This window comes from Scyliorhinus torazame, chromosome 13 (genome assembly GCF_047496885.1).
Source record: "Scyliorhinus torazame isolate Kashiwa2021f chromosome 13, sScyTor2.1, whole genome shotgun sequence".
In the NCBI taxonomy this organism is placed as follows: Eukaryota; Metazoa; Chordata; class Chondrichthyes; order Carcharhiniformes; family Scyliorhinidae; genus Scyliorhinus; species Scyliorhinus torazame.
In genome coordinates this window covers 84,342,417-84,367,468 of record NC_092719.1, presented here as the reverse complement: position 1 = coordinate 84,367,468, position 25,052 = coordinate 84,342,417, and the positions used below count along the sequence as shown (strand labels likewise).

General features: G+C 54.4%; 1 long non-coding RNA gene across 1 annotated transcript in view; it reads left to right on the top strand.

Moving 5' to 3' along the window:
- Positions 1–23,707, top strand: part of LOC140387715 (uncharacterized) — a 37,970-nt gene extending 14,263 nt beyond the window's left edge. Inside the window, exons 2-3 of the long non-coding RNA XR_011933969.1 lie at positions 22,902–23,010; positions 23,561–23,707. This is a non-coding gene — a long non-coding RNA (uncharacterized lncRNA). The remainder of the gene's footprint in view (positions 1–22,901; positions 23,011–23,560) is intronic.
- Positions 23,708–25,052: the final 1,345 nt, after the last annotated feature.

The following is a 25,052-nucleotide window of genomic DNA, read 5'->3' as shown; positions in this document are numbered from 1 at the left end:
TGGTCCTCTTAATCCACATCTAAGGTCTGATCTTTGGCAACCTAAGAAGCACAAATCCTGATCTGATAGAGTGGAGCTCCAAAGAACAAAGAGTAAAAGAACTGTGGACACCTTTTCCTACGAACTGGTAAAGAAAACAGCGATGAGCATGGAGTATATCGTGCCGTGGTTCCATTGACTAAGACTACTTGCAGCTGTGTTCCCAACTTGTTTCCCTTGGCAAGTCGAGGAACCCACAGATCAAACGTTAAACTGAAAAATCAGTGTCAATGTCACCAAACTGAGTGATTAACATACAATAATAGGCAGGCCAACTGTCTCAAGGGATCTACTCATGCAGCCTAACATGCTGGAGTGAATTGCATAAGTTGAATGTTTGGAGCTGGCTTCATGATGCACTGGCAATTTCACAGTCTTTAATCCCCAACCCCTCCCAAACTCAAACACTTCTCAAAATTCCACCCAGTGTTTCCACCAATTAGTTTTGAATTTGCCTCTCAAAGTACAGGTGGTTCCGTTGGTTCTACTGTTCAGGACAAGTTAAAACAGTTTGTTACGGTCTACATGTTCCCTTAAAGTACCAGAGACAGCAATCAGATTGTCTCTTAATATTCTATTTTCCAGTGTGAACATGCTCAATTTATACAACCACTCTCATTTCCAATCTCTCCATTTGCTCAATTATTCTGGCTGCTCTTTACTTATCTACTTAACAGCAATGAAGGGAAACGAGTGCCTGATTTCCTACCTCTAGCGAGTGCTGTTCATGCTGGAGGCTTAACCAGTTTTTGCAAATGAATGGGGGATCCCAGTAAATGGTCTGAGCTGTGGCCTGACTGGTGAGTCTCAGTCCTCATCACAGCCAACTCTCGCTGGATTTACCAAGCACTGTGAACGCCCACTTTAAAGTCACACATCATACTGAAAGATGCAGGATTTGAGAGTGAGGTCAAAACGCTGTCTTTTTAAACAAAGAACAAAGAACAATACAGCACAGGAACAGGCCCTTCGGCCCTCCAAGCCTGTACAGGTCATGATACCAATCTTTGCCAAAACCCTCAGCACTTCCTTGTACCGTATCCCTCTATACTCATCCTATCCATGGGCGGGAATCCTCTGCACCTTCAGGGGCTAAGCCGGCGCCGGAGTGGTTTGCGCCCCGCCGGCCGGTGTGGAAGGCCTTTGGCGCCGTGCCAGCCGGGGCCGAAGGGACTCCGCCAGCCGGTGTGGGTCCGCGCATGTGCGGGAGCGTCAGCGGTTGCTGATGTCATCCCCGCGCATGTGCAGGGGGGGGTTCACCTATGGGCTGGCCATCGCAAAGGCCCACAAGGCCGGCGCGTAGGAAAAGAGTGCCCCCACGGCACAGGCCCGCCTTCAGATCGGTGGGCCCCGATTGCGGACCAGGCCACCATGACGGCACCCCCCGGGGCCAGATCGCCCCCCCAAGGACCCCGGAGACCGCCCGCGCCGCCAGGTCCGGCCAGTAAGGGACCAACTCCAATTTACGCCGGCGGGACTGCCATAGAACGTGCGGGACTTCGGCCCATCGCGGGCCGAAGAATCGCCGGGGGGGCCGCAGCGAGCGGCAAGATCGGCGCGCCGCGATTCCCACCCCCGCCAATTCTCCAGCGCCGGAGAATTCGGCGGCCGGCGGGGGCGGGATTCACGCCGCCCCCCTCCCACCCCCCACGGCGATTCTCCTACCCGGCGGGGGGGGTCGGAGAATCCTGGCGGGGGGGCCGGAGAATCCCGCCCCATGTGTTTGTCAAGATGCCTTTTGATCGCTGTTAATGTATCTTCTTTCATAACCTCCCCTGGAAAGGCATTCCAGGCACTCACCACCCTCTGCGTAAAAAAACCTGCCTCGCACATCTCCTCTAAACTTTGCCACACGGACCTTAAACTTATGCCCCTTGGTACTGACCCTTCCACCCTGGGAAAAAATGCCTGCCCATCCACTCTATCCATGCCCCTCATAATCTTGTAGACCTCTATTAGGTCACCCTTCAACCTCTGTCTTTCTAATGGAAACAGTCCAAGTCTATTCAGCGTCTCCACAGAGCTAACACCCTCCAGACCAGGCAACATCTGTTAAACCTCCTCTGCACCCTCTCCAAAGCCTCCACATCCTTCTGGTAGTGTAGCGACCAGAATTGTGTGCAATATTCCAAATGAGGCCTTACCAAGGTTCTATACAACTGTAGCATGACTTGCCAGTTTCTATACTTGAGGCCCCGTCCAATGAAGGCAAGCATTCCGTATGCTTTCTTGACTGCCTTGTCCACTTGTGTTGCCACCTTCAAAAATCTGTGGAGCTGCACACCCAGATCTCTCTGACTTTCTATTTTCCTAAGGGTTTTGCCATTTATGGTATATTTCCCCTCTATGTTAGACCTACCAAAATGCATTACCTCACATTTGTCCGGATTAAACTCCATTTGCCATTTCTCTGCCCAACCTATCTATGTCCTGCTGAATTTTCAGACAATCCTCAACACTATCTGCCACTCCACCAACCTTGGTGTCATCCGCGAACTTACTAATCAGACTGGCTGCATTTTCCTCCCAATCGTTTATGTATACTACAAACAACAGATGCCCAAGCACAGATCCCTATGGAACACCACTAGTCACAACCTTCCATTCAGAAAAACACCCATCTACTGCTACCCTTTCTTTTGTTTCCTTACTGTAGTGTGGTAGCACTACTGTATGTAGCATGCATTACTCAATTGTTATGGGCCAGGGTTTAGAGAACCCCAAAGTAATCATGGAGTTCACCTGACCCACAACTTTTAATAGATTGTGGTATGGGGAGCACACGTCCTCTCTATAGGTGTGGTACAGCAGAAATGGAAAAGTATTTTTTTAAAGCAAAACAATGTTTATTCTATGAACTCAAGTTAACCTTTTTTAAAACATACAGTGAACATCTTAGCAACCATTAATTCAAATACAACCTCCAAAAACTACAACACTAAGTAATCCTTTAAGCTTTCCTTTTAACATCCATAAGACTTAAAACATCTATCAACAGAAGCACATTAGGTTTGCATTCACTACTGAGAACATTTATAATACTGAATTCACCAAATGATCAAGAGATAGTCTTTTGATGGCAGAGAGAACAGCAGTACATCTGCTTGGTCTGGCTTCAGCTCCAACACTGAAAATGAAACTAAAACACACCCTGCAGCCTGCTCAAAAACAAAAGTAAAAAGCTGACAGACAGCCCAGCTCCACCCACTCTCTGACATCACTGCAGTAGTAAACACCCATTTCTTAAAGGTACTTTCACTACAGATATTTATATACACACCCATTTATAAACACCCATTTCTTAAAGGTACTCTCACATGACACAATCCAGTTGCGGCAGAGGCTTTTTGCACCTTGATGAAGGAGGCTCAAAGTCGTCCAGAGGTATTGAAAGGTTTATTGAGTAACAGAATTTAACAACTGCATGAGTTCTTACTTTAAGATCAATACCAGTAGAAAGGTAACAATGTTTATATACAGTAGCTATGCCTGACCACACTAGTAGTCCTGAGCTGGATCTATGCTCCTGCTCTCGTCACAGTCTAATCACCAAGAGATGCAAAGAGCCACTTGCATCTGGCTTTTATACCCGCCAGTGTTGCCCCCTAGTGATCTTTCAATTTCCCATTAACCCCTTATGTACATACCCATGTAAAGATCACTACACCCTTTGAGTCCATTTGTTTCCACCGGGTGGGAGAATCGCCGGGGGGGGGGGCGGTGTGAATCCCGCCCCACCACTCCGACGGCGGCTGCCGAATTTTCCGGTGCCGGTTTTTGGGCTGGGGCGGGAATCGGGCCGCGCGGTGGGGGCCGTTGGCAGCGGCCCCCCCAGCAATTCTCCGGGCCCCGATGGGCCGAGCAGCCACCCGTTTTCGGCCAGTCCCACCGGCGTGAAATAGACAAGATCCATACTGGCGGGACCTGGCTTGGAGGGTGGTTAGCAGGGTCCTCGGGGGGGGGGGGGGGGGGGTGCGGGGGGATCTGGTCCCAGGGGGGCCCCCACGGTGGCCTGACCCGCGATCAGGGCCCACCAATCTGCGGGCGGGCCTGTCCCGTGGGGGCACTCTTTCTCGCTGCGCCGGCCTGTGTAAGGCTCCGCGATGGCCGGCACGGTGAAGAAACCCCCTGCGCATGCGCAGGAAACACACCAGGGGTTCTGCACATGCTGGCGGACCTGCGCATGCGCCAACTCGCGGCGGCCGGCGGAGACCCTTCGGCGCTGGTTGGCGCGGCGCCAGCGCCGGCCTAGCCCCCGGAAGTGCGGAGGAGGCGGCCCGACGCCGGAGTGGTTCACGCCACTCTTTGGCGCCGGTACGGGCCACTCCGCTGATCGCGGCAGAATCCCGGCCCCTGTCCCTGAGAATTCCCTCCAATAATTTACCTACTACCGACGTAAGGCTCACCAGCCTATAATTTCCAGGATTATCCCGGCTACCTTTCTTAAGCAGCGGTACCACATTAGCTATTCTCTGTTGCCTTAACCAGTACTATTTGATCCAAAGCTGACCAGCACAGCCTCTATTTATTTAGAGCAATCTCAACATGTCCCAAAGAACTTTACAACCAATGGTGTACTTTTGAAGTGTTGGTCACTATGCAATAGGAAATCCAGCAGTCAATTTGCACACAGAAAGCTCGCAAAGTACAAATCACCTACTTTTAGGTGTTGGTTGCTGGATAAATATTGTCCAGGTATTGAGGAGAACTCCCATATTCTTCCTTGGAAGTTTCTTATGGGATCTTCTGCGTCCGCATGAGAGGACAGTTTAACAGAAAGATAACGGGTGGGTTTATCCGCTCCCACAGCCGTGTGTTTCTCCGCGACGTGCCATTCGCTGGCAGCGGGATTCTGTCTTCCCGCCACTTGTCAATGGGATTTCCCATTGAAGCCATCCCAGACCACCAGAAAACCCACTGGCCGTGGTGCGCTACCAGCTCAAAAAGAATTCCGGCCAACACCTCCAAAGATTGATAGATGTTTGAACAGTAAAAGAATTAGGGTTATGGTGAGCGGGCGGGTAAGGAGCTGAGTCCACAAAAAGATCAGCCATGATCTCATTGAATAGTGGAGCAGGCTCGAGGGACCAGATGGCCTACTCCTGCTCCTAGCTCTTATGTTTTTAACAATGTGACACTCCCCCTGTCGTGTCAGGTTAGATTGTGTATTCAAGTATCTCGAATGGAAACAAGGACCCATGAACTACTGGGTGAGAGACGCATATGCTACCCATTGAAGCGAGGCTGAAACAAAATAAAAACTCCCATCATTTATTTATTGCTTTACTTCTGAACGTGTTCACTATCGGTGCACTGATATTGCTCAGGAAGAGCAATGGGTTTTCTCACAATTCTGCTCTATTGAAAGCGCTGCTAATTACTGTGTTTCTCTTGGATCATAATGAATGATGTACTGATGATGTGCAGGATGACATGTTAGAACATTCAGAAATTATTGTTTGCGTTAGATAGACAGTATGAAAATATGAGCCCCATAAAACATGAATTCAAAATGAACCAAAAGTATGTTGTGAATTCAATAGATCCCGGAATTTTTGGCAATTAAAAGAAGTACTGGGCAAACATTTATGTAAGCCACTTGCATATCTTAAATTGGTTGGGTTCAATTTATTTTGTGAAGGTTTCAGTTCAGCTGCTCCTCTGGATTGTGAAATAAAGTACAGGCAATAGGAAAGGCTTGAAATCATAACAACAATTTGCTTTTATTTTAACCTGGAAAAATGTTCCAAGCCATTGTACAGATATCGAGCCAAAGGAGCGGCAACTGAATACTAGGCCGAAGAGATGAGTTTTCAGGAGGATCTGAAAGTCTGGAGGGAATGGGGCCGGTTTAGCTCAGTTGGCTGAACTGCTGGTTTGTGATGCGGAGTGAGGCCGACAGTGGGCTCAATTCCAGTACTGGCTGAGGTTATTCATGAAGGCCCCGCCTTCTGAGCCTTGTCCCCTGCTTTGAGCTGTGGTAATCCTCAGGTTAAGTCACTGCCAGTCAGCTCTTCCCCTCGAAGGGGAAAGCAGACCATGGTCCTAGGAATTAAGAGCAGAAGTAGGCAATTCAGCCCTTCAAGCCTGCTCCACCATTCAATCAGATCGTGGCTGATCTCTTCCTGGTCTCAAATCCACCTCCCTGCTTGTTCCCCATATCCCTTTAATCCTTTTTTACAATCAGAAATATATCATCTCCTTCTTGAAACGGTTTAATGATTCAGACTCCACCGCACTATGGGGCAACAAGTTCCACAAATTCACCACCCTCCGCGAAAAGTAGTTCCTCCTCATCTCAGTTTTAAATCTACTGCCTTTCAACATTTATCTGTGTCCTCTTGCTCTAGATTGCCCCACAAGGGGAAACTTTTGGTTTACGTTTACTTTATCAACACTTTTAGTGTTTTATATACCTCAATCAGATCCCCTCTCAATCTTCTAAACACCAGCAAGTATAAGCCCAAACTGTTTAAATATCTCCTCATACATCAACCCTTTCATCCCTAGAATCAATCTGGTGAACCTCCTCTGAGCTGCCTCCAATGCCACCACATCCTTCCTCGAATAAGGAGACCAAAAGTGGACACAAAACTCCAGATGTGGTCTCACCAACACCCTATACAATTGCAACAGCACTTCTCTACTTTTATACTTCAGCTGGGACCAAGTGTAGGTCCTGGATAGCTAAGGGCAGGGTCATCAATGGTGGGGAGAAGGAAGAGGGACATGTACAAGAGACCGGAGTCAGAGGGAATTTAGGGCTGAAGGGGTTTACAGAGGTTGGGAGAAGCTGGGTCACAAAGAACTTTAAATATAAGGAGGAAAATTTAAATTCGAAGAATTAGGCCCAGAGCAATGTAACAATTCTGATCAGCAACGGCAGGACTGATAAGGTTTTTAAAATTTAAAGTACCCAATTGTTTTTTCCAACTAAGGGGCAATTTAGCATGGCCAATTCACTTACCCTACACATCCTTGGGTTGTGGGGGTGAGAGCCACACAGACACGGGGAGAATGCAAACTCCACACGGACAGTGACCCGGGGCTGAACCCGGGTCCTCGGTGCTGTGAAGCAGTAGTGCTAACCACTGCGCCACCGTGCCTCCCATGTGAGGAAGCAGAGTTTTGGATGAGTTGAAGTTTATGGGCAGTGTTAGAAGTGAATTGAAATAGTTGCACCTGGAGATATTAAAGGCGTGGGTGATGGTTTCGGGTGGAGGCAGGGGCAGAGATGGGCATTACTAAGGAGATGGAAATAAATCGTTTTTGTGATAGAGCAAATATGGGGTTGAACGGTCAGCTTAAGGTCACATAGGGTTGAATTTAAAGATGTTTTAATTCCAAACTGGTCAATGTGGTTCATTGGTATCGACTGAAAGGACATAAATCATTTTAAATGTATTTATTTTAATTTATTTTCCAATTAAGGGGCAATTTAACGTGACCAATCCATCTAGCCTGCACATCTTTGTGTTGTGGGGAGTGAGCCCCATGCAGACGCGGGGAGAATGTTCAAACTCCACAAAGACAGTGACCTGAGGCTGGGATCGACCCGGGTCCTCGATGCCATGAGGTGTGGTGTTGGGTGCTCTGAGGTGCAGATGAACCAACACGGTTGTATTTGGTACAACGCTGTTTTATTCCAACTTGCTATTTACAGTTCTGTCCTGGTACTCAGCACGTGGTGACTCCCTGTGTGTGATGTTAATCAGGTCCTGTCCTTGTCCTGGTCTCCAGATCTACTGGACACCAGGTGTCGTGTTTCTTCTCTTATACTGTCTCTGTCCTTGTCTGTGATTGGCTGTCGTGTTATGTGTGCTGATTTGTCTGTTGGTCTGTCTATCATGATGTGTGTGTTTGAATATCATGACATGAGGCAGCAGTGCTAACCACTGCACCACCCTAAAAGGGCAGAAATGAGGGGAGAGGTGTAACCTGGACTGTTGATTGGCTAACATCTGATTTACACTATCACACAAAGGATCTACCCCAACCATGTTTATTGGGGGCTGGAGTCACATATAGACAAAGCTGGGTAAGGGTAGCAGATTTCAGTGACCCAGTCGAGCTTGGATTGGATTGGTTTATTGTCGCGTGTACCAAAGTATTTTTCTGCGAGCAGCTCAAACAGATCATTAAGTACATGAAAAGAAAATTAAAAGAAAATACATAATATGGCAATAAGGTACACAATGTAAATACACCCAGCATCGGGTGAAGCATACAGGGTGTAGTGTTAATGAGGTCAGTCCATAAGAGGGTCATTTAGGAGTCTGGTGACAGTGGGGAAGAAGCTGTTTTTGAGTCTGTTCGTGCGTGTTCTCAGACTTCTGTATCTCCTGCCCGATGGAAGAAGTTGGAAGAGTGAGTAAGCCGGGTGGGAGGGGTCTTTGATTATGCTGCCCGCTTTCCCAAGGCAGCGGGAGGTAATGGAGTCAATGGATGGGAGGTAGGTTTGTGTGATGGACTGGGCGGTGTTCACAACTCTCTGAAGTTTCTTGCGATCTTGGGCTGAGCAGTTGCCATGCCAGGCTGTGATGCAGCCCGATAGGATGCTTTCTATAGTGCATCGTAAAAGTTGGTAAGAGTTAATGTGGACATGCCGAATTTCCTTGCATGATAATTTGCCAGGATCGGTGTCCAGGCCAATAGCCCCTCACTGCCGCAGCAGCCCAAAAATGTTTCAAAATGGAATGAATTTAGAGATCAATTCACCCTGGAGTGGGGATCGAAACATGACTCAGAGAGAAGAGGAAGAAGGAGCACCTATACAGGAAATGAAAATGAAAATCGCTTATTGTCACGAGTAGGCTTCAATGAAGTTACTGTGAAAAGCCCCTAGTCGCCACATTCCGGCGCCTGTTTGGGGAGGCTGATACGGGAATCGAACCATGCTGCTGGCCTGCTTTTAAAGCCAGCGATTTAGCCCAGTGTGCTAAACCAGCCTCTTTAAACCAGACAGACAGGTTGCACCCTGGACCACAGTTCAGGCTGAGAGGTTAACTACTACTGTTGGGGGAGGCTTCCAACTTACTCAGCAGAGGAAGATGAGCCAGAGAAAACATAAAGGAGGAGCAATGAGACCAGACACTGAGGCATATTAACTTCAGTGTTACTGCACAGACCAATATGGGGTAATGCGCAAATGTAATGAAACTGTATCTATGTTAATGTCCCTTGTGGAATGAATAAGGTTGGTGAACCTTAGACACAGATTGTCATATGGGCATTGTGCTGTGGTTGCATTAACAGAGATGCAGCTCAACAAAGGCAGGAGGGGCTTCTGAATATTGCTGGGGCAAAATCCTACGCTCCCCCCAAGGTGGGCTCTGAGGCTGTGGCGGGGGGTGCTTGGAATTGAATGGGCAGGATTCCCTTTCCGGGAACCCGCCCGCCCAACCCAGATGCAATTTTACACTTGGGCTGGCAGGGCCTCAGGCGGATAACCGACCTATTCCCTTAAGTGGCCACCTAATGTCCTTATCCTGCCCAGCCTCAATCTTTAGGCTGGTGGGTGCAGGAAGGGTGGGAAAGTGACATTTAAACTTTTCCCCATCTGGGACAGGAAGGGGAAGGCCCCTTCTGAGTTGGAATGCCCTCGCCCCCAGGATGTTTGAGCTCTGGGACACCCACTCGCCTAACGCGTGATTGCCCCTCCCCCCCCCCCGCACCGACCCCCCCGTGTGTCCCCTACCCTCCCAGTCCTGGAACCCCAGGAATAACCTTTTTAACGGTCCCAGGATATAGCCCCAGGCAGAGCGCTGCAGTACCACTAATTGACCGACAGCTCTCACAGTCCGGACGTCCTTCCAAGGGCAGGTGAACGCCCCGCCCACTGTCAATCAAAGCTCAAGTGAGCATTAAATGGTAATGGGAGTTCAAGAGCCTTTACTGCACATTAGGCACGGACTCTCAGGATGAAGAGCAGCGATCACTCACATCTACCACTGGTTATTACATATTCCAAAATGAAAATGAATGAAACAGATGAGGAGGCATGGCAGTATTTTTCAAAGACGGTATTGCACTCTAAATATAAAGTATATACCAGCTGATGTTAGGACTGATTTGGTTTGGTTTGAGTTGAGGAACAGAAGGGGTGCTGTTACATTGCTGGGAATTCTTATAGAGCTCTGAACAGTGAGATGGATGAACAAATTTATTGGCATTGTAACAAAATTGGAGTAGTAATATTAGAATATTTGATTACAATGATGCAGACTGGAAAAAACAGAACTAAAATAGGCGTAATTTTAGATACGATGGGCGGGATTTTTTGACCCCCGCCAGGTCGGAGAATCCCAGGGGGAGGGATAGCCGCCACGCCGGTCGGGGGCCATTGACAGCGGCCCCCCAGCGATTCTCCGGACCCTGATGGGCGGAGCGGCCGTCCATTTTTGGCCAGTCCCGCCGGCGTGAATCACTCACCTCACGCACCGGCGGGACCTGTTATGCGGGGCGGCCCTCGGGGGTGGGGGGGAGCGTGGAGGGATCCAACCCTGGGGGCACCCTCCCCCCAACGGTGGCCTGGCCCGCGATCGGGGCCCACCGATCTGCGGGCGGGCTTGTTCCATGGGGGCATTTCTTCCTTCCGCGCTGGGCCCCTGTAGTGCTCCGTCATATTGCTCAGAGGCCAGCGCAGAGAAGAGAACCCCCCGCGCATCCGCGAGAGTTTGCCGGCCGGTCCGTGCATGCGCAGAATCACGGCGGCCGTTCCACGCCTGCGCAAACTCGCGCCATCCCTTCGACGCCGGCGGGAGTGTGCACCAACCCCACCGGCGTCAATCTAACCCCCTAGAAAGGTGAGAATTCCTCACCTTGGAGGGCCATTGACATCAGAGTCATTGGCGCCGGTTTTCACGCCGGTGTGGGTACGTAGTCCCCAGAAGGGAGGATCCCGGCCATTGTATTGTAATTATTTGGTGAAGTAAGAGTTAAAAGCTTGGGTTAGATTGTGTTTGACTGCTGCGGCCATGTTTTTAAAAGATCTTGGTTTGAAAGACAATAAAGCCTTTAGGAACGTGAGCCAAAATTAACTTTTGTAAAAGCTTGGGCTAATGCAATTTTGATTAAGGGGAATCCCTGGGGAGTTAATTAGTTTTCCGCTTGGTGAGATCATGTCATTGCTGGGTGGAACTAAGGCATCAGGTTTTTTTGAGAAAGCATTTTCCGTTTCAGTTCTGATTCTGGTTGAACCTGGGACCAAGTAAGGCAATTTGGTCTCCCTGTAGTTTAGTTAAAAGTGATTAACTGTATTTAAAGCAATGCAAACTAGTCTGAGGACAAGGGGGAGCTGAAACAAGCCAGTTGAAAACAGCTTTTGAAGACATCCAGCCAGAGTTTCTGCAGAGGTTCGGACCAGAGACAGACTTGTTCTGTAAAGCAGTGTCAAGAGATCGCCCTCTCAAGGAATAACACTGTAGGGTAAATGCTTCTGTGCCATTGGTATTTAAAAAAAAAAAGTATTTTCTCACAAACATGTATGAAAGTAGGTGTGCCATTAGTATTTCAAGTGGATTGAGATTGAGATGGTCTATTTTCGGCGGTCTGGCGTCCTGATTTCTCGCTATAATAGGAATTCTGGCGAGCGGAGCTCTCCACTGTAAAAAAACGGGGCTTTGTGCGGCCTCAGCCGCGCGTTCCCCGTTCAGGCTCCTTATTCAATGCGAGTTGCATTGAATAGTCATGTGTTTGCCGACACTGCGAGTGCTGGGAAACATACAGGTAAACTCACTCACAAGGGGTCTTTGTTCCCTTTTGGGAGAATCGCCCCCTCTGTCATACAATGAGCACTCTTGTCCAGAGGATTCTTTACTATGAGGTTATTAATTAATCTTGTATCATTATACATTACCAGAACTAAAATAGCATGTTCCATGGTTGGTTCCAAAATATATTGGCCCACAACTTCCTCTTGTTATGAGTCAGGGCTTAGAAACTCCAAAGTATATTATGAAGTCCACCTGACCTACAGCCTTGGGGCGAAATTGTCCGTTATCGGCGGAAACTCCGCCGATCGGCGCAAAAAACGGCGCAAATCCCACTTGCGTCACGTCATAAAAATGGGCCGATAGTCTGCGGCCCGAAATGGGCTAGCAGCGACGTAACGGGATCCGCGCTTGCGCAGTGGTTCACGCCGTGCAGCGTCATACGCGCTGCACGGCGTGACGGCTCATAAGGCCGCGCAGCTCCCCCCCACCCGACCGGAACACCCGACCGCAACACCCGACTTGATGGCTGGCCGTCGCTCAGCCCCGAGGTTCGAGTCACGCGATGTGGAGGCGCTCCTGGGCGCGGTGGAGCAGAGGAGGGACGCCCTGTATCCCGGGCACGGCCGCAGAGTTGCCCCACGCCACAGCCGGCGTCTGTGGAGGGAGGTGGCAGAGGCCGTCACCGCTGTGGCCCTAACACCACGGACAGGCACCCAGTGCCACAAGAAGGTGAACGACCTCGTCAGAGCAGGCAGGGTGAGCCTCCCCCATATCCCCCCTCCCCCATATCCCCCATATCCCCCCTCCCCCATATCCCCCTCCCCCATATCCCCCCTCCCCCATATCCCCCATATCCCCCCTCCCCCATATCCCCCCTCCCCCATATACTCCCGCCCCCATATCCCCCCTCCCCCATATCCCCCCTCCCCATATCCCCCCTCCCCCATATCCCCCCTCCCCCATATCCCCCCTCCCCCATATCTCCCCCTCCCCCATATCCCCCATATCCCCCATCCCCCATATCCCCCCTCCCCCATATCCCCCCTCCCCATATCCCCCCTCCCCCATATCCCCCCTCCCCCATATCCCCCATATCCCCCCTCCCCCATATCCCCCCTCCCCCATATCCCCCTCCCCCATATCCCCCATATCCCCCCTCCCCCATATCCCCCTCCCCCATATCCCCCCCTCCCCATATCCCCCCTCCCCCATATCCCCCATATCCCCCCTCCCCCATATCCCCCATATCCCCCCTCCCCCATATCCCCATATCCCCCCTCCCCCATATCCCCCCTACCCCATATCCCCCCTCCCCTATATCCCCCCTCCCCCATATCCCCCATATCCCCAAGTGAATCCAGCCCTAACCTTAACCTCTGCAATGCACGCGCAACCGATGGCGTGCATTCATATACCTGCCTAACACTGTTGCCTTTTACCCCTGCCACCACCCCCCCCCCACAGGAGAAGCGCGCACACAATAATAGGGAGCATGTGAGGACTGGAGGAGGGCCCGCTGATGAGAGGCCACTGACCGTACACGAGGAAAGGGCCCTGGAACTGGCTGGCGGACCTGAGGACCGGGAGGTTGCTGATGCAGAGGTCGGGGCCCCACGAGCAAGTGAGCCACCAACAGCCCGTCCCCATATCCCCCCTCCCCTATATCCCCCTCCCCCGTATCACCTGATCACTGCCTGATGTCTTACCATGCATGCTTCATTGTGTATCGCAGGACCAAACGTCCAGGCACCCATCCCCGCAGATGCAGACCGCCCGCAGGATGCCCCTCGGAGACCACAGGAGACGGAGAGACCCGCACCCTCCAGCATGCGACGCCCGCAGGATGCCCCTCGGAGACCATGGGAGACGGAGAGACCCGCACCCTCCAGCATGCGACGCCCGCAGGATGCCCCTCGCACACCACGGGAGACGGAGAGACCTGGAGCAACAGGGAGACGACACCCCCGTCACGTGCGGGAGCGACCACCCAGCGATGAGGGGGGCAGCCACAGGCCCCCGTCACATCCGAGCCAGGACACCACTACCCAGGACACCACTATCCAGGACACCCCTACCCGGGACACCACTACCCAGGACACCCCTACCCGGGACAGCACTACCCGGGACAGCACTACCCGGGACAGCACTACCCAGGACACCCCTACCCGGGAAGACGAAATACCGGACAGTGACTCAGAGTGGATGGGTGGAGACGAACCCCCACCCCAAAGTGCCATGGACTCAGAGTGGGACGAAGAGCACGACACAACGCCACTGCTGTCACGAACACCCTCCACCATCGCAGAAACACTCACCACGGTTGGGCACTTTAGTGATGAGGCATCTGGTACACTCACTGGTGCGCACAACACAGCCGTCCCGGTACAGCAGGTGGAGGTAGGAGCAGCAGAGGGACTGGGCGGTCGGAGGGCAGCCCAGGCCAAGCGAACATCTGCCGCCCAGATGGATCCCGGGTTCCTGCAGTTACCACACCCACACATAGATCCGATGCAACCACCGACACGGAGACGAGCGAATAGGGTGACGGGTGGCTTGCGGCGGCTGCGGTCGCAGGTGGAGGAGTCCACCCGCGTCCAGGAGCTGGGAGTGGTCCCGGTCATGCGTGCCACCCAGGCTGACACCGCACGGGTGGCGTCCGCGGTGGAGGCAATGGGTGCGATGGTGTCAGACATGGGGAACGGTTTGCGAGGCCTGGGGCCTTCCATGCAGGCGGCGTCTGTGGCCCAGGAAATGGCTGCCCTCTCACAGGAGGCCATGAGCCAGTGCCAGCGCCAGATGGCAGAGGCGCTCAACGCCATAGCCCAGTCTCAGCAGGCCATGGCCCAGTCTCAGCAGGCCATGGCCCAGTCTCAGCAGGCCATAGCCCAGTCTCTGCAGGCCATGGCCCAGTCTCAGCAGGCCATCGCTGAGGGCATCGGCGCCAGTGGCCGTGTGCGAGCTGGCATCGCACTGTCGCAGACAGGGTTCGACAACCCCCTGGGCTCCATGGCTGCAAACCTGCAGACTCCTGTCGATACCAGCACGGGCCTCCAGGACTGGCAGCGCCAGATGTCGGGGGCGCGTCGGATGGCCAGTCCGTTCGCATCCCCCACCCATGTAGAGGCCTGGGGGCCATCGGGCACCCCGAGGGAGGAGGAGGTGGCGTGGTCCGTCCCGGCTCCCTCTGTAGGGGAGGTCCCGGTACACCGCGACACCTCGGACTCCCCCCCTTCCGTCCCAGGTGCATCGGGTGGGCAACGGGCAGGACAGGCTGGCAGCTCGCCATCCCAGTCGCCCGGGCCGCAGCCTGGCCCATCTAGGCCAGGACGCCTCAGGAAACGGCCGCCAAAGGGATCCGGTGTCAGAGGGCAGGAATCACAGGAGTCCACCTCCAGTTCTGCTGTACCGTCTGGGGAACCACGTAGACGTAGTCAAAGGGCCCGTAAGGCCAAACAATTAGACACTGAGTAAGTTGGCACGGGTGCAGGGCACAGATGAGTTTTAGGGGCTAGGGCACGTGCATGAACTCCTTTGGTTATTAAAGTCAATGTTACACCTACCGAAGCTGCCTTTGTGCTCTGTCCAAAGTGTGCGGGCGTGTCATGTACGTTGAGCGCAAGTGTGTGTGTGACGGGTGGTCTTACCTCAGCCCCAGGTGAGTCTGCCCCCTTCCCCCTGGGCCGCCATCAACATCCCCCGGGCAGAGGACGGGACCGTGTGCTGCAGTGTCACAGCCGCATGCAGGGATGGTCCGGGTGGATGGTGGTACTGTGGCCATGGGTCAGACATAGTCCAACGATGTAGAGCCAGGAGCTCATCGGAGGCGGGTTGTCATCATCCTCCATGGCCTGCGATAGACACGCGTCCACCCGCAACTGGGTGAGCCCGGCCCGTTGTGCCGCCGGTGGATCGGCAATTGGGGGTGGGGGGCTGGTGTGCATGCGGGTGGGGTGTGTGGGGTTAGGGAGGGGGGTGAGGGTGCTGGGTGGGTGGATGGGTGGGGGGTGTGGGTGGTCGGCTGTTGTCATGGTGTGCGGTCTGTGGCCATACTACCCGATTCCCACGCCCATCTAGTCAGTGAAGCGGGCGTCTATCAGTCTGTCCCGTGCCTGCTGGGCCAGCCGGTAACGGTGGACAGCCACCCGCCTGTGTCTACCCCGTCTGCCCTGACCATTGCCCCCATCCCCCTCATCTGGGGAGGACTGGGCCTCTTCCTGCTGCTCCTCCACTCCGCCCTCCTCTGCCTGCGGCACATCGCCCCTCTGCTGGGCTATGTTGTGCAGGACGCAGCACACCACAATGATGCGGCCGACCCTATCTGACCGATACTGGAGGGCGCCCCCAGAGAGGTCCAGGCACCTGAAACGCATCTTCAGCACGCCAAAGCACCTCTCGATCACTCCCCTTGTCGCTACATGGGCATCATTGTAGCGGTTCTCCGCCTCATTGCGTGGCCTCCGTATAGGCGTCATCAGCCACGATCGCAATGGGTAGCCCCTGTCGCCCAGCAACCAGCCCCTCAGCCGGGGATGGCGTCCCTCGTACATGCCGGGGATGGCTGACCGCGACAACACGAATGAGTCGTGTACACTGCCTGGGTGACGGGCGCAGACGTGCAGGATCATCATGCGGTGGTCGCAGACCACCTGTACGTTCATTGAATAGGTCCCCTTCCTATTAGTGAACACGGCCCTGTTCTCTGCAGGTGGCCGCACGGCGACGTGCATCCCATCGATCGCGCCCTGGACCATGGGGAACCCGGCAATGGCAGAGAAGCCCACGGCCCGGGCATCTTAGCTGGCCCGGTCCACGGGGAAGCGGATGTAGCGGTGCGCCATGGCATAAAGGGCATCTGTCACTGCCCGGATGCACCGATGCACCGATGTCTGCGATATGCCGGACAGGTCCCCACTCGGTGCCTGGAATGACCCCGTTGCATAAAAGTTCAGGGCCACCGTAACCTTGACGGACACGGGGAGAGGGTGTCCCCCGCCAGTGCCACGCGGTGACAGGTGTGCCAGCAGGTGGCAGATGTGTGCCACGGTTTCCCGGCTCATCCGGAGTCTCCTCCTGCATTCCCGGTCCGTGAGGTCCTGGTATGACTGCCGGGGCCGGTACACACGGGGCGCCCTCGGGTGCCTCCGTTGCCGTGGGGCCACGACGTCCTCCTCCCCCTCCTCGTCCTGTCGGTCAGGTGTCCCTCCAGCCTGGCCGGCTGCCGCCTGCCCCTCTGCGGCAGCCTGCGCCGCCTCTCTGGCACGCTCCTCCTCCTCCTCCTCCTCATCCAGGGCAACATAGACATGAGCGGCTGCCACCACGGCGGCCAACATCGCTGGATGGTCTGAAAACATGACGGCCTGGTGGGGGGGAGGGGAACGACGACATGTCATCATTGCCCATATCCCCTCCTCCCCCCAGCCAGGTGGCATGGACCGCATGGGTCCAACTGTTGGAGGCTGGCACCTGGCCAGGTGGACCAACTCATTTGCCCTCCCATCACCCACCCCGGCACGGACCCCCTCCCCAACCCCCAACCTCCACCCCAGCACGGACCCCCCCCCAACCTCCACCCCGGCACGGACCCCCTCCCCAACCTCCACCCCGGCACGGACCCCCTCCCCAACCTCCACCCCAGCACGGACCCCCCCCCAACCTCCACCCCGGCACGGACCCCCACCCCAACCTCCACCCCAGCACGGACCCCCCCCCAACCTCTACCCCGGCACGGACCCCCTCCCCAACCTCCACCCCGGCACGGACCCCCTCCCCAACCTCCACCCCAGCACGGACCCCCCCCAACCTCCACCCCGGCACGGACCCCCTCCCCAACCTCCACCCCGGCACGGACCCCCTCCCCAACCTCCACCCCAGCACGGACCCCCCCCCAACCTCCACCCCGGCACGGACCCCCTCCCCAACCTCCACCCCAGCACGGACCCCCCCCCAACCTCCACCCCGGCACGGACCCCCTCCCCAACCCCCAACCTCCACCCCAGCACGGACCCCCCCCCCAACCTCCACCCCTGCACGGACCCCCTCCCCAACCCCCAACCTTCACCCCAGCACGGACCCCCCCCCAACCTCCACCCCGGCACGGACCCCCTCCCCAACCTCCACCCCGGCACGGACCCCCTCCCCAACCCCCAACCTCCACCCCGGCACGGACCCCCTCCCCAGCCTCCACCCCGGCACGGACCCCCTCCCCAACCTCCACCCCGGCACGGACCCCCTCCCGGCACTCCCCCGGAGCCCAGCCTACTCTAACCACCCCCACCCCCCCCCCGCCCCCGCCGCACACACACACAAGCCGAGACACACCTCTCCTCACGCAATCAGTCTGCGGCCACGCCATTTCCTGCCCAGAGCCAACCCCCCAGGCCGTCACTCACCTCCTCGCTGGTCGGCGTTAGCCTGGAGCACCGGGTCACGCCGATGAAAAGGAGGTTTGATTCACGTCGACGTGAACGGTCATCACGTCGACGGGACTTCGGCCCATCCGGAAGGGAGAATATCGGCAGGCCGAAAATCGGCTGCCTTGCGCAGACCCGTGACATTCTCCGCGGCAGCGGCGCCATTAACGCCCCGCCGACTTTTCTCCCTTCGGAGACTTCGGCGGGGGCGGGGGCGGGATTCACGGCGGCCAACGGCCATTTTCCGACCCGGCGGGGGGTCGGAGAATGACGCCCCTGATGTTGAATTTGGCTAGGATGAGCACAAGAGCCTTCTCTTCAGGTGTGATTCAACAGTCTTCCCAGACACTTTAATCAAAACAAGCTTTATTCTAAGAACTTAGTTAACATTTGTATAAACACACAGCAAGAATTTTTATCAATTACAAACATAAAGATACCCCACAGCTACAGTAATCTATGTATAACACTTAATTAATTCCCCCTTAACTGTTCCAATTCAAAAACAAAACCCCATAAACCCCTTTTCAAGGGCGTGGCCCAGTACTCCGCATTCTCACTTGAATAAAACTGGCTTTCCCTGAGATTCTGACCCTGTCTCACCAGCAGGTTTAAACCCTTCTGGAAAGCAAACTAAGGGCGGGATTCTCCTTTCAAGGGACGAAGTCCCCATGCCTGCGGGAAAGCCGGCTCGAACCCCTCCGGCGTCAATGCCGGAGGGGTTGGCGCCGCGCCAGCCAGTGGCGAAAGGATTGCGTGAGTTTGCGCATGCGCCAAAGAGCCGGCGTGATCTCGCACTTGCGTGGAACCGCCAGTGTGTATTGGCGCTTGCGCAGGGGTTCTCTTCTCCATGTCGGCCATGGCAGAGCCCTACAGGAAGGAAGGAGTGCCCCCATGGCACAGGCCCGCCCGCAGTCGGTGGGCCCTGATCGCGGGCCAGGCCACCGTGGGACCACCCCCCGGGGTCAGATCCCCGCGCCCCTCCGAGGCATCGCCCAGGGATGGCCAACTCCCTGAGCTCCATGGCAGCAAACTTGCAGACCCTTGTTGATACCAACAGGACCTGCAGGACTGGCAGCGCCAGGTGCCGGGTGCATCGGATGCCGTTTGCACACCCGACCCATGGAGTGGCCCGGGGGCCACGGGCACCCCGAGGGAGGAGGAGGTGCTGGGGCCCATTGCAGGTCCCCCTGCAGGGGAGGTCATGGAACACCACAACACCTCGGACTCCCCCCCCCCCCCCACTTCCGTCCCGGATGCATCTGGTGGGCAACGGGCAGGACAGGCTGGCAGCTCGCCATCCCAGTCGCCCGAGCCGCGACTGGCCCATCCAGGCCGGGCCGCCCCAGGAAACAGCCGCCAAAGGGGTCCCTAGTCACAGGGCAGGAATCACAGGAGTCCACCTCCAGTTCTGCTGTACCGTCTGGGGAACCATCTAGACGTAGTCATGGGGCCCGTAAGGCCAAAAAAATTAGACACTGAGTAATTTGGCACGGGTGCAGGGCACAGATTAGTTATAGGGGCTAGGGCACGTGTATGAACTGTTTGTCATTAAAATCACTTTCACACCTACGGAAGCTGCCTCTGTGCTCTGTGCTATGCGTGTGGGGGTCTGGCTTGAGGTGAATGCCAGTGTGTGTGTGAGGGGTGATAGGACGTCGGCCTCAGCTGAGTGTGCCCCCTCCCCGCTCCCCATCCCCCTGGGCAGGCGACGGGACCGTGCGCTGCAGTGTCAAGGCCGCATGCAGGGACGGTCCGGGTGGCGGGTGGTACGGTGGCCATGAGTCAGGCATTGTCTAATGATGTAGAGCACAGAGCTCATCGCAGAGCCGGTTGTCATCATCCTCCATGGCCTGCAATAGACACTCTTCCACCGGCGACCGTGTGAGCCCGGCCCAGTGTGCCACAGGTGGATGTGCAATGGAGGGATGGTGTGCATGCGGGTGATGTGAGGGTGGTTGGTTGGTGGTGGGTGGGTGGGGTGAGGGTGGTTGGTGGTGGGTGGGTGGGGTGAGGGTGGTTGGTGGTGGGTGGGTGGGGTGAGTGTGGTAGGCTGGTGCCATACTGTGCTGTCTGTGCCCATACCCGGCGATTCCCACACACCCCTAGTCTGTGAACCGGGCGGCTATCAACCCGTCCCGTGCCAGCTGGCCCAGCCGGTAATGGTGGGCAGCCTCCTGTCCAAGTCCAGCCCATCTGTCCTGTACATTGCCCCCATCCTTCTCATCTGGGGAGGTCTGCCCTTCGCCGTGTTGCTCCTCCCCCTCCCCCTCCTCTACCTCCAGTATAACGCCCCTCTGCTGGGCTATGTTGTGCAGGACGCAGCGGACCACAACGATGCGGCCGACCCTATCTGACAGGTACTGTAGGGCCCCTCCAGAGCGGTCCAGGCACCTGAAGCGCATCTTCAGCAACCCAAAGCACCTCCCGATCACACCCCTGGTCGCTGCATGGGCATCATTGTAGCGGTTCTGCGCGTCAGTCTGTGGCCTCCGTAGAGGCGTCATCAGCCACGACCTCAAAGGGTAACCCTTGTCGCCCAGCAACAAGCCCCTCATCCCTCGAACATTGCAGGGATGAATGATTGCGCCAATATGAACGAATCATGTACACTACCCGGGTACCGGGCGCAGACGGGCAGGATCCTCATGCGGTGGTCGCAGGCGACCTGAATGTTCATGGAATAGGTCCCCTTCCTATTCGTGAACACAGCTGTGTTATCAGCTGGTGGCCACACGGCGACATGCATCCCATCAATCGCCCCCTGGACCATTGGCATCCTGGCCGCTGCAGTGAAGCCCACTGCCTGGGCATCCTGGCTGGACCCGTCCACAGGGAACTGGATGTAGCGCTCCGTGATGGCATCCAGGGTGTCTGTCACTGCACGGATGCACCGGTGCAACGATGCCTGCGAGATGCCGGACAGGTCCCCACTCGGCGACTGGAATGACCCCATCGCGTAGAAGTTCAGGGCCACCGTTACTTTGACGGCCACCGAGAGAGGGTGTCCTCCCGCAGTGCCACGCGATGCCCGGTGTACCATGAGATGGCAGATATGGGCAACAGTTTCCCGGCTCATCCTGAGTCGCCTCCTGCATGCCCGGTCCGTGAGGTCCTGGTACTACATGCGGCGCCGGTACACACGGGGCCTCATCGGGCATCTCCATCGCTGTGGCACCACCACCTCCTCCTCCTACTCCTCGTCCAGTCGGGCGGGCAGCCCTCCAGCCTGGGCGGCTGCCACCTGCCTCTCTGCAGCATGCTCCTCTGCGGCAGCCTCCGCCGCATCCCTGGGCAACATGTGGAATAGCGGCTCCCGCCACGGCGGCCAACATCGCTGGGTGATGCCCAAACATTATGGTCTGCAGGGGGTGGGGGATAGACAACATATCATCATTGTACATACCCCCCTCCGCAGCCAGGTGCCATGGGCCGCATGGTCGCGACTGTTGCCACCTGGCACCTGACCAGGCAAGCCCCCCCCCCCTCCCTGGCGCTCACCTTCTCCAGCGCTCACCCTCCTCGGCACTCACCCTCCTCGGCACTCACCCTCCTCGGCACTCACCCTACCCGGCACTCACACTACCCGGCACTCCTCCCGGCACTCCTCCTCCCCGGCACTCCCCCCCCAGCCCCCCCCCCCCTCCCCGGCACTCACCCTCCCCCCGCGGAAGTCACCCTACCCCACCCCCGGCACTCACTCCCACCCCCGACCACGATCACCAGCACGCACCCTCCACCGGCACCCGCTACCCCCCCCCAACCTACGGCCGTGCCGTCACTTCTCCGGCGGCCGCCCCATGACGACCCCTACCTCTGCGCTGGCTGGCGTCAACCAGCACGACTAGTTGACGCCATTAAAAAGGTTGTTTGATTTACGGAGGCGTGACCCATGGTCACATCGGCGGGTCTTGGGCCCATCATGCCTGGAGAATTGGAGCAGCCCCGGGGCCCGTCGGCGTGAATCTTTGGCGGCCGGAGAATATGGCCGCCCCCCAGCGATTCTCCAACCCTCTTATTTTCTCTGTCTGTAGTCCCCAGCAGTCAAAGTGAAAGTAAGAAAAACTCAAAAAAATACCTCACAGCTCAGCTTCACCCACAAAATGACATCACTGAAGCCATGTGATAAGACAAAAACCTTTCTTAAAAGGGACACTCCCATGACAGTCTCAGATCCCCAACTTAAGTCATTCGTCCGCTGCATATGCGCAGCATGACACCCTGGAAGTGTGGACGCACAGGCATGCGTGCTGGAAGCTCACGTCATTCAAACTCAGATTGAATGAAGCGCTGTGCTGAACCAGCTGAATGCAAATGAAAGGGACAGCACTAACTTGGTTGACATGCTCTGATGTTAGGTAAGTTTTTACACCTTTTTATTTGCACTTTTATTTCTTGGTCCAGGATCATAGAACAGAGGCAGGAGACATTGGGAGCCATTTGTTTGGCAGGTTAATGTTTTATATTATTAGTGTTTCGCGTTTGTAAATATGTTTAAAATGCAAATAAAGTGAAAGGAAGATGTCTTTACATTTTAAACTTTGGTTTGTCATGAGGCTGAAGGAACTTTACTGTATAAAGTGAGGTGGAGTCACAGAAGGTGAAAGAAAGATTTTTTTAAACTTTGGTTTGTCACAAGGATGTTAATTCCATTAAAGAAATTTTAATAGATAGAATGTGGTGATCATTCACTAATGAATGATTGTCCATCTAAGATACTCTGTGTTACTGGTCACAGGTTCTGTGGGTCCTTGTGTGGTTCATGCGTCCGATCCTAGAGCCACATCTTCAATCACTCACTTGGCACGAGTTTCCAGAAGGTGGCATTGGTCCTTGGACGCTAAGTCGTGAGTATTCCTTTCTCAGGCTCCTTTTCCAGGCCTCTTTTTGATGTTGGGTGTTCTCAAAGAATGGTGTTCCTTCAATCAGGAGATTCCTCCAAGTAGGTCTCTTCTGAGCAAAGGTCTCCCACGCATTGAAGTCTATGTTCCATTTCTTCAGGTAAGCCTACAAGGTGTCTTTGCAGAGCTTCCTTTGTCCTCCTGATGTTCAGGATCCTTCCTTGAGCTGGGTGAAGAACATTGCTTTGGCAGTGGGGACTCTGACATCCTAAGCTTATGGGAGGCCCAGAGGAGTTGATTTCAGTTGATCATGGCCTTGATATTAGTGCTATTGACTCCTACAAGGACACTAATGTTAGCACACCTGTCCTCCCAGCTGATTCAAAGTACATTTGAATTTGCAACGTATTTTAAGCTGTGTTGTTTAAGAGGCTCCCTGATGTAATGTTTACCCTTACAAGCCTCAGTGATTACTTCAAAGGCTTTGACAAAGTTTAATGCCTTAGTTGACATATGCAAGCCTTCTGCAAGCTAATGTGAACTATCTGTCTGACAGGTATTGCAGCAAGTCAATGTACAGGGAAAGGACATCCCAAAATGATGTCAGAGGAGATGTGTGCCAGGACACTGCTGCTTTCGAACTTTGAGCTTATAAAATTAACAATTCATATGTCTGAATCCTCCCTCCCTCTTCATCTCACTACCTCCCTCTCTCTCCTTCCCCCCTCTCCCCTTTTCCACTCTCACCTCCCCTCCCCTTCCCCCCGCTTCCCTCCCCTTCCCCCACTTCCCTCCCCTTTACAAATGGACAGAACCATTGCGATAATGTGAAAAAATATATTTTATCGCAAGAAATTTGTAAAAGTTGAGATTATTACACAAAATGTAATTATTCCGCTGATAAAGATAAACGTTAAGTTAAATGTGAACTGGTTTCACAGTGCTGTATTTATAAATATAGTTTTAATAAATGTTTGCCATTAAACTTTACAAGCTTCTACAAATGTCTTACTGAAATAGCAAACCACAACATTTAATTATGAGATAATTTCATGAAGGCCCCACCTTCTCAACCTTGCCCCTCGCCTGAGGTGTGGTGATCCTCAGGCTAAACCACCACCAGTCAGCTCTCCTCCCTCAAAGGTGAAAGCAGCCTATTGTCATCTGGGACATTACCTTTACCTAATTATAAATGAATAAGATAATTGAAGTAAACAAGGCAGAAACAAGGCTGTTTAGTGCAGGGCTAAATCGCTGGCTTTGAAAGCAGACCAAGCCAGGCCAGCAGCACGGTTCGATTCCCGTAACAGCCTCCCTGAACAGGCGCTGGAATGTGGCGACTAGGGGCTTTTCACAGTAACTTCATTTGAAACCTACTTGTGCCAATAAGCGATTTTCATTTCATTTCATTCATAGTAACACGGTATCACACTGATTACCAGTGCTGCCTCATATCACCAGGGACCTGTGTTCAATTCACACCTTGGGTGACTGTGTGGTCTTTGCACATTCTCCCTCTTTCTGCATGGGTTTCCTGGAACTATTGAATAGAACCATAGAATTCCTACAGTGCAAAAGGAGGCCATTCAGCCCATCGAGTCTCCACCAATCCTCTGAACGAGGTTCCTACCTAGATCCACTCCCCTGCCCTATCCCTGGAATCTAACCTAATGGACAGCACGGTAACACAGTGGTTAGCACTGTTGCTTCACAGCGCCAGGGTCCCAGGTTCGATTCCCGATTTGGGTCACTGTCTGTGCGGACTCTGCATGTTCTCCCCGTGTCTGCGTGGGTTTCCTCCGGGTGCTCCGGTTTCCTCCCACAAGTCCCAAAAGACGTGCTTGTTAGATGAATTGGATATTCTGAATTCTCCCTCTGTGTACCTGAACAGGTGCCGGAATGTGGCGACGAGGGGCTTTTCACAGTAACTTCATTGCAGTGTTAATGTAAGCCGACTTGTGTCAATAAACATTATATTTAAAAAACATAACCTGTACATCCCTGGACACTAAGGAACAATTTAGCATGGCCAATCCACCTAACCTGCA